We start from the raw sequence: 9762 nt of genomic DNA on the forward strand, positions 1-9762 counted from the left end.
GTTCTGACTCCAGAGACGTTTTCATGTTTCTAACTGTTTGTCCTTCAGCTGCTCCAAGGCATGAAGACGCTGATCTGGACATTCCTGCGTTAAAAAATCTATTTTTATTGATCTGATATCATAACTTCATTTTTTTCTGATTTTTCTTTAGTTCTGAGGCAGAATCATTAAAATAACCATAATTTAAATGTTGGTATTTGTGGAATGAACCAATAGGATTAAAGAGTTTCACTTTCTGAGTTGAATTAATCAACCTTTAATCTGTAACCTGATTCAGGCTCTCCGGTGCAGGGCGGTGTGTAAACCGAGCGCACCTTCCGCTGCAGTCTGATCCGCGCTGTGGGCGGGGGGAGGAAGAGGAGGAGGAGGAGGATTGGTGGATTTGAGCTCAGTGCTGCTGCTGCCGTGTTTTCTCTCCGAGCTGCCAGCAGTCCTCCAGGCCGCCCGTCCTTCACTCCCAGCCGGACTCCAGAGCGCTTCAGTCGGCCACCAGGTGAGGGTCCGCCCGCTCTCCGCGCTCCGCCTCAGCCGCTCCTCGGTGCGGGGTCTGTCCCTGCGGGGTGTGCGGGGATCCGGCGGCTGCGGCTCTGCTGCTGCTTGTTGTTGCAGCATCCATGGGATCACCTGTGGGAATACGGAGCTGCGGCTCCCCGCTGGTTCTGGTTCTGGTTCTGCGGGGTTGGCGCGTCCTCTCCGGACGGATGCGGTTTGTGGTGACCTTCTCTGTGATGAAGAAGGTTTGATGATGATGATGATGATGATGATGGTGGAGCTGCAGGCGTGGTCGGCTTTCTGACCTCAGAATCAAACAGCAGAATGTTCAGGAAGCCGCTGCTCTGACCGGGTTCCAGGGGTTCCAGGGTTTTCCAGGGTTTTCCAGGCTCCTCTGCAGCTTTTTGACTTTTCCCTCCCGTCCTGACGGAGCGGCTCCTGCAGTGACGGAGCAGAAATCATGTAAAATGTTTTCTGGGATTCTGCGGCAGGAAAAACGGAGGTTTTGCGGTTTTGAGCCGTTTTCTAGTTTTTATTTTAGTTTTTATTTTAGTTTTTATTCTTGTTTTTTTTCAGCAGCCCAGACTCTCTTCAGATCCTGTGGAGAAATTATGTAACCAGATCCAGGCTGCTCTTCCTCCTCCTCCTCTTCCTCCTCCTCCTCCTCCTCCTCTTTCCTTCATCTTCCTCCTCCTCTTCCTCCCTCCATCCCCGTTGGGAACAATCGGGAACTTGTTGACGGGAATCTCAGAAAGTCCCAGTGAGTTCTGCCGAACCTGCTTGCTGTTGGTTCCGAACTTCCGAACCTAAACGCAGCTCTTCAGGTCCAATAAAACTCCGTTTGATGCTGGACTTTTAGAGTTTCCTGGAGAAAATTAAAGGAGCAGCTGTGGCCCCCCCTCTTCCCTCCATGAAGCCCGCTGTGCTCTGATTGGTCCACTGCGTTGGCTAGGCCCCGCCCCCAATACCTCCAAGCATTTTATTGGATCCAAACTCCCCTGAGAAACCTTTGAAACGGTTTAAAACCCGGATTTTATAGAAGTTTTATAGTTTAATAGTTTTAAACTATAAAACCTGCAGCCTGACGCCGTTTGTTCCTGCTGGGAGGCTGAGAGTTAAACCTGATTAATTATTCTGATATAACTCTGGTTTTTACTAAACATCATCCTACGGTTAGAGTATCAGTACTTTTATTATATTCTACTGAAGTAACTGATCAATCATTTAATATTTAAAATTACATCATCTGACAGAATAAAATATCAAGTTTATGGAAATTTTGATATTTTAACGATCAAAATGACAATAATTTACATTAGTAACAAAAAATAAAATCAGGCAAAACATCATGTTTCCAAATCAGTTTCTTTCAATAAATTGATGAAACTGCAGGTGTGAGTCTGAGTCGGTTCTGTTCTGGTTCTGGTTCCACTGTCCAAATCCTGTTAGGTTAATTAGCTTCTCTACGTTCAAGTAAAAAATGATAAATTAATTTAGTTAATGATGGAGTTTAATGTCAGACGGTTAAAACGGCTCCAGGTTTCTCTCAGATATTTGACTTTTTTTCTGGGTAGAAACAGAAACCAGGTCAGAAGTGGATCAGAACCACCCGATCTCTGGGTCAGGTCAGTCCAGGGCTTCCAGATGAAGCTAATCAGTTAGCTCAGCCTGAAAGGTGGCGGATCCGTTTGTCTTCCAGGTATGAAACATTTTCTGCCTCATGCAGATTAATAATCAATCAAATGTTTTTGTTCTGGAAACCTGGAGGTGACCCGGATAGGCTACCCTGGTTCTGGTTCTGATCATCACCCTGAATGACAACATGAACGATGCTAGTAAAGGCACATAGCGACGTTTAATGGCACAATGAATTAATCATGTTTCCTTTGGTTATTGTAAAGATGCTGTTTATATCAAATACAACTGAAAAACAATTTGACTTCATAAATTAACATCTTGAAATTGGGTCTCTGTCTCTTCAAGAAGCTCCTGCTCCTTCTGAAGGTCCGCTTCCAGGAAGTCATTCCATCATGGCTCCTCTTTTAACCCTGAGCAGCAGCTCCTATAACGAGCTCAGCAGGTGTTGCTAATTGGTGCTGGCTAATCTGAAGGAGTTGAGAGGGGGAGGAGCTGCACCTTGAAGGCAGGGCTGGGTCCACCTGGGTGTTTTGCACAGCTGAATGGTTGCCATGGAGATGAAAAGATTTCTCAAACATGAATTAAAGAAGGAACATGATAACATGATGTAAAGGCCAAAGATGCTGATTTTATGCAACATGGCCGCTTTATCATGTCCTCTGCTTTAGTTAGGCATCTTGGTTACTATGGTAACGTTCACACAGCAGGCGAACGACTTTTTCACCATAGTCTGAGTCAGTGAACGCATCCTAACCGCACCACTCCTGGTCCAACAGAACCGGATCAGAACCGGCTCAGAAGCTGCAGCTCCACTAAAGGCCGCTGCTGTTAGCTGTTAGTTTTCTGTTTATTGGCTTCCTTCATCTACTGACCATGTGGTTCTGGTTCTAGAGGTTCTGAATGGTTCTGGATGGTTTTAAAGGTCCTGCAGGCCAGGCCCGGTCAGAAACCCGACCCATCAATGATCAGCTGTGCTGCAGCTGTCGCTAAGCTAACTCTGGGCTATTATTAACCCAACAGCTCCGGTTTTGTTGGACCCCATCAGACATCATCAAACAACAGTTCAGGTGTTTTTCTAGACCTACAGCCTGGTTCTGACCCGACGCTGATGTTGGATCTGACTGGGTCCGGTTCCTGCAGAGGTAGAATCTTCTGGTCTGGATCAGGTCCAGACCCTCAGAGGTCCGCTTACACCAGACTTCATCATGTTTACTTCTCTTCTTCTGTGGTTTTTCTGTTTGTTTCCATGTGGTAAACAGAGTGAATGTATCGCCATCTCTGATTGGTCCAGCTGAGTCATGTGACCAGGCGGATAGAAAGGAGGGGGGGGGGAGTCTGTAAGTTTAGAGTAAAAACATTTGATTTATTTTCTGCTGGTTTATATTATATAAATAGTTTAATAAGCTCCTGGTTCCTCCAGGACCACGCTCTACATCCGGACCGGTCCTCCCTGGTACTAGCAGAACTTTGGTTCTGGTCCAGCTGGTTCTGCTGCAGAACCTTGAAACCTTAAACTGATGCAGCGTCCCTGAAGAGCTGCAAGGTGAGCTGCTGCTGTCTCACAAACCAGGACAGAACGCCTCGTTTCTGGAGCTCTTCCTGTCCTCCAGACACTCCTCTCTTCTTCCCTCTCTTCCTTCCTCCATCCCTTCCCTCTTTTCCTTCTTTCCTTCCTTCCTGCTGCAGTGTCAGAACTCCAAACCAAAGCAGAGTTTGAGGCGAGAACGCAGAGCAGAGGGAGGAGGTGAAAACTTTCTGCGGCTGGAAAAGGGAGGAGAGATGGAGGGATGATGGCGGAATGCGTGGGAGAGAGAGAGCGAGAGAAAGAGAGAGGGAAGTGATCCTGAGGGAGGAGAGAAGTGGGGCGAAGGGAAAGGAAAAGATAAAAAAATGTTCCAGTGGAAATATTTGAAGCTGGAAGTTTTTCTCTCCGGAAGCTGATTGTTCCTCAGAACTTTATACTAATAATAATAATAATAATGTTTTCATGTAAAACCTGCTACAGATCAAAATACACAGAATAGCTCTAATCTGGGCCAAATGTTCTGCACTGGTTTCACTGGTTTCTTCAGCCATGTTTCCATTAACCATAAATTGCACCAATTAATTTGCTAAATGGAAAGATGTAAATTTTAAGAAAGAAAAACACCTTTTACTATAAAACGTTGTTGCGCTCTTCAGCTGTTTTTTTGCATCATGCGAGTCACATGACCAACAGCTGGATGTTGCTCCTGCCAGAAACCACGAAGAAGACGACAGGAAGTGGTCTTCTTTGTGGTTTGTCAGAATAAAATAAAATATAAAGTTATGAACAGCATCACACAGTTCATAATAAGTTGTGTTGAATCTGTAGCTGTTCTGTAAAATGACTGACTACCTAGCCGCGCCCCCAGTGGGCGGGGCTTTTTGCTCCAACACTCAGACGCTGGTCTCCTCTGATTGGCTGATTGACGATGAGTTCTAATGGCTGATGAATATAATATCATGTTTACAGCCATCGCTGCCATGATTTTTAATGACTTATTGCATGAAAAAGCTTATTCACCTGAGATTTTAATTTGATTTCTTATTTAAAATTGAGTTTTTTCAACTTTAGCAGAAAATAGAGAATTGAGGTCATTTGTGAAGGAAATTCACCTGTTTACAGATTTTCAACTCACTAAACATCACACTTTTACACATTTCACAGTTAATCTCATCAGCATCACTTATTTATCTGAAACAGAGAATTGGGTAGCTTTAGTTGTTAAAGCCATCTGTGATTGGACTAGACCACTGTGGACGTCCGGGAGCGGTTCCACTGGTCAGGTTGGTTTAGTCACAGTGCTTAGGAATCACATGTTTACAGCCCTGCTGTATGTGTACCTCTCTACATGTTTGTTTTCTAAGTGAACATTTTAATGTTTTTATATAATAATCAACAGATTTGAGCTTTAAAACCTTTAAAGGAACATTTCAGACTTTTATTCAGTAAAAATAAACAAAGCCACTGCAGGAGATGATTAAATGTTGAAAGTTTAATTTGGAAACTTAAATAAACATCAGAAACAGTGAAACATAAATAATCTGCTAAGAGAAAAACACAAAGAGACGAATAAACCCAGAACCGACCTGCAGATGGAGAAAAACAAACAGAACAAACATAAAGAAAGACGACGGATTAGTTCATGATTTCTGTAATAATGTTGGTATTTTTAGGTGGATCCGGACTGGATCAGAACATTTCTTCCTCAGGATGAATTCAGCTGATGATCCTCTGACCCGGTTCTGGGTGGAAATCCAGCAGAACCTCATCAGGGACTTCCTGGGATGTTTGAACCGTTTCTGTTTCTTCTCACCACGGATCTGTGTGTGTGTGTGTGTTTACATAGCTGGGTTACATGGAGGTGAACCTTCTTTCAGTGCTGCTCAGCTGGTTCTGATTGGTCGGTTCAGTTCTACTAAACTCAGCTGGTTCTGGAGGTTCAGATGTCCAGCGTCGGTAGAAACCGTCCCTTTCAGAGACGGTTTGTTCTCTGGTGTCTCTGAGACATTAGACGGGTGGGTTGGGTCAAAGGTCGGGTGGTGTCTGGACCCAGAACCAGAACCTGGACCCTGCTGGGTTGGTTCAGGGTCAGTAGATGGTTCTGAGTGGGTCCAGGCCCGGGTTAGTACTGCAGCAGGGAGGGTGGGGTCGGCATGCAGACATGGACAGGAAATGAAAGCGGGTCGCTGCCTCTGGGCAGGAAACCAGCAGACTGACTGACTCTGGACCGGCCCGTTAGCTGCAGAACCAGACAGAAATACTACGCTAGCCATCTTTATTGGGTTTAGTATTTAATACAGCTTGTTTGAGGATGAATCGGATCTTAAAGTGGAGCTAACCCCCAGTGAACGCTTAGCTCCGCCCCAAACACATTTTTAAAAAGTTCTACCAAAGTGGGCGGAGCCAAGAGACATTGAGGGGCGTGGTCAAGTGTTGGGGTGTAGAGGTGGGGGGTTATCGCTACATTTGGCGGCTTTTCAGACCCGATTAGAGACTTTCAGCAGGTCCCCGATGTATGTGTGTGTGGGGGGGGGATCTTTATATAATCTATAAACATGATTTTAAAAAATTACTAACCTATTTCCCATAATAGTGTGTGCCTAAATCAGGAGTGCTCAAGTCCAGAGCTACAGTCCTGCAACTTTCAGATGCTTCCCTGCTCCAGCACACGTAAATCAAATGAATATCTCGTTAGCAGGCCTGTTCAGAGCTGAATGGCAGCTGGAGAGGGAATCCAGCCATTTGATCCTGGTCTCTTGGCGTAAAGGTGCATCTAAAACTTGCAGGACTGTAGCTCTTGAGGACTAGACTTGAGCACCTTTGGTCTAAATGTAATCTTAATTATTTACACGACCGTACCATCAACCAAACTCCCCCAGCAGACTCCCGTCAGCTCACTTCCGGAGCCTGTGGTTGCTAGGAGAATGTACTAGTCTCGTCCTGCCACAGTAGATGGCGGGAAGTTTTGCGTTGCTATGGTGATAAACTTGATAATGGCGACAGCGGTAGTGGAGGGAGAGCTTAGACCGAATCCTCCATCTTGAATGACAAACAGAGGATTTTTCCAGATGGCCGGTAAGCTACAACTTATGTTTTATTAGTTTTAACTTTCATATTGCTCTGCGCTTTTTCACAGTTTACTTTGTCTGTTCATCAGCTGCTATCATTTGGTCTTCGCTATAATGAGTTATGAACGCTGTGGTTAATTTGATGCTAATGCTACTCTGGTTAGCACAATGCTAATGCTACTCTGGATAATTAAGATTTCGCTCTTTTTATTTCCAATATTGATGCTACTGTTGCCTTTTTGACTCTCTGCTGCTGTTCTAATGTTTGGTTGATATCGTGATATCAACTAAACACACACACACACACACACACACACACACACACACACACACACACCTGATTATAAACAACAACATTAACTTAGAGCAGAAACATCTGGGTCTGTTAGCTTTAGCTTAGCTGTTTGTTGTGGTTCGAGCAGAACCCGGTTCAGTCCCTCTGACTGTCCCTCCGGTTAATTTTGTGTTAGTAGCTGTGATCATTTCATCCTGTCAGCGTGTTTTGGTTATTTCTGGTAGAAATCCTCTCCTCTCTTGTATTATTAGTTGATTCTCCTCAAGAATTTAGCCTGTTTATTTTTCACAGTTTTGAATCTGAATTAGTTATTAGCTAATGACACAGATTTAATAATTAATTTCTTCATATTTTGCAAGTTACTGAACTGATCTTTCACTTCTGTCCAATTTAAACTTTTATGTTATTTTGCTGTATGAAGAAAGTTATGTAATTGTGGAACTGCAGACATTTTCCTATCGTTCATTTGAATCTGGACCATGAAAGGAAATCTATTCAGCCGCACCAAGACTTTGTCTGGTGTTAAAGGTATTGTCCTCTTTCTCTGGTTTATTGGAGTTTTACGGCAGCATGTGAAGCATCAGCCTCTCTGAACAGAAACATAAAGATTCAGCAAATAAAATTTAGCCTTTAACTAGGCTGCTGGACTATGGAAAATACATAGCCACAAATATTTGGCAAATATTGAATTCATCATACTTTAAACCAGGGGTGTCCAAAGTGTGGCCCGGGGGCCATTTGTGGCCCACAAATTAACTGCAATTCAAGAATGACAAAAATGAGGCCCTCCAACACTTTTTGTAAATTTTTTTTCAGGATGAGATTTTTCTTAAACTGAAAATGTTTAATACAAAAAATATTTCTACAGTTAGCATCTTTTTTTATGTTTTGTTTGTCATTATTTTATTTTTTTGTTATTTTCTCATAAAGTAGTTTTTTTCATGCTGATGAGTTCAGGTAAGTTGGAGTAAAACCTTTATGTCCAGTAGGTTCAGTGAAGTGTCGTTAAGCAGAGCAGATGTTGTTTTGGGTTCTGAACGTCGTCAGATTGCAGAACTTTGGTTCCTGGAAGCTGAGGTCACATTTTCTGTATGGTCGCTATGACGACTCAAAGGCTTACATCACTGGACTCCACCCATCAGTAGAGACCAGCAGGGCGGAGCCGCAGCACAACCCTCATGACTTCATCACTGTGTGTGTGTGTGTGTGTGTGTGTGTGTGTGTGTTGCTCCAGGATCTGATGTCAGGAACGTTTGTTTTGCTTCGCCATGAAGAGATGAAACAATCTGCTCAGTCAGAAGAACCTGATGTGTGTGTGTGTGTGTGTGTGTGTGTGTGTGTGTGTGTGTGTGTGTGTGTGTGTGTGTGTGTGTGTGTGTGTGTGGTAAGGAGCTTTACAGCAGTGTATCCCTCACCCACAAATACCCGCTGACACACTCGGCATCCTGGGAACTATCGGGGGGGTGCGACCTTGGGGGGAGGACATCTGCTTCAGGTTACTGTCAGCTGGAGGAACCAGAGCTGGAACAGGGAGCTGCTGGTTTGACTGGGATCTTGGCTCCGTCCATCGTTGCTGTTTCTGAAAGTCTTCATTTGTCTGGTTGAATCTGTCTCTAGTTTTTGCAGTCTCCTCCATGTTTTTGTGCTTTCAGTGTTTGCGTACGTCCCAGTACCATCTCCGTGGCAACAATGAACCACATAGTTACAAAAGGCCGACAAACACCAGATTTGTTTTACTTTATAAACGTTTTAAATTGATGCTGAATCGTTGTGAGTAGGAATCACGAATCTATTCTTTGGTGTTAAAACTGGGCCCAGATCATCATACCTCCACCACCGTGCCTGCAGTCAGTCTGAGCTCTTTGCTGTCCATCATGGACAGACGTCTCATATGTCCAGGTCTTGTCCTCCATTCAAACACATCTGTATAGACCCATCCTGTGATGACCTTTGACCCCTGTAGGGTCTGATGGAGTCATTCTCTCTGAACCATGTCAGTGTTGGTGACCTGAATGAAGCAGCTGTTGGCCTCCTGTTCCTCTCACTCTGCTGTAGTTGATTTTGAGACGCCTGCAGGTGTCAGCTAACAGGTGGAGGGTCAGGGGTCAGAGGTCATCGGGTTCTCTGTTCTCCTCCTCCTCTGGTCCAGGAAGCCAAAAGCTTCTCATCCAGGCTCTGTTTCCTGGAGGAAGTTAACAGATTCATGAGAAACTACACACACACACACACACACACACACGCACACACACACACCTGATTATAAACAACAACATTAACTCAGAGCAGAAACATCCATGAACATGAACTGGAGAAACGTTTAACAACTAAAAGATTCAGGATCTCTGGATCAGTTTATTGTTTCTGTTTAAACACAGCTTTATAATTCAAATAGGTAACACTTTATTTGAAGGGGGGTGAATAAGACTGTCATGACACTGTCATAAACATGACATAACATGTCATGAACATGAATAAGCCTTCATGAATATTTATGACTGTTGTCATAAAGCGTCATTCGGTAAATTATGACACTTTTTACAAAGTTGACATTATTCAAAATGTCTTTGTTATGACAACTTGACATTAACCAAGAAATCATTACTGATATAAATTTGTTATAAAAGTATTACTGATACTGATTGCACTTTAAAAATTAGGTAACTTTATGTTATTAAAGGTAAAGTTTAAACAGTAATGATTTATTGGTTAATGTCAAGTTGTCATAACAAAGACATTTTGAATAA

At 43.6% G+C, this 9762-nt stretch overlaps 1 protein-coding gene across 1 annotated transcript in view; it reads left to right on the forward strand.

The window, feature by feature from the left end:
- The first annotated feature begins 74 nt into the window (after window positions 1–74).
- LOC106939270 (spectrin beta chain, non-erythrocytic 1) overlaps window positions 75–9762 on the forward strand; it is an 88586-nt gene continuing 78898 nt past the window's right edge. The window contains exon 1 of the mRNA XM_015021630.1: window positions 75–493. The gene's annotated coding sequence lies outside the window, so the exon portion shown is untranslated. The remainder of the gene's footprint in view (window positions 494–9762) is intronic.

Source organism: Poecilia latipinna, unplaced genomic scaffold, assembly GCF_001443285.1.
Source record: "Poecilia latipinna isolate Pla-1442-1.1 unplaced genomic scaffold, P_latipinna-1.0 Scaffold2817, whole genome shotgun sequence".
Taxonomy (NCBI): Eukaryota; Metazoa; Chordata; class Actinopteri; order Cyprinodontiformes; family Poeciliidae; genus Poecilia; species Poecilia latipinna.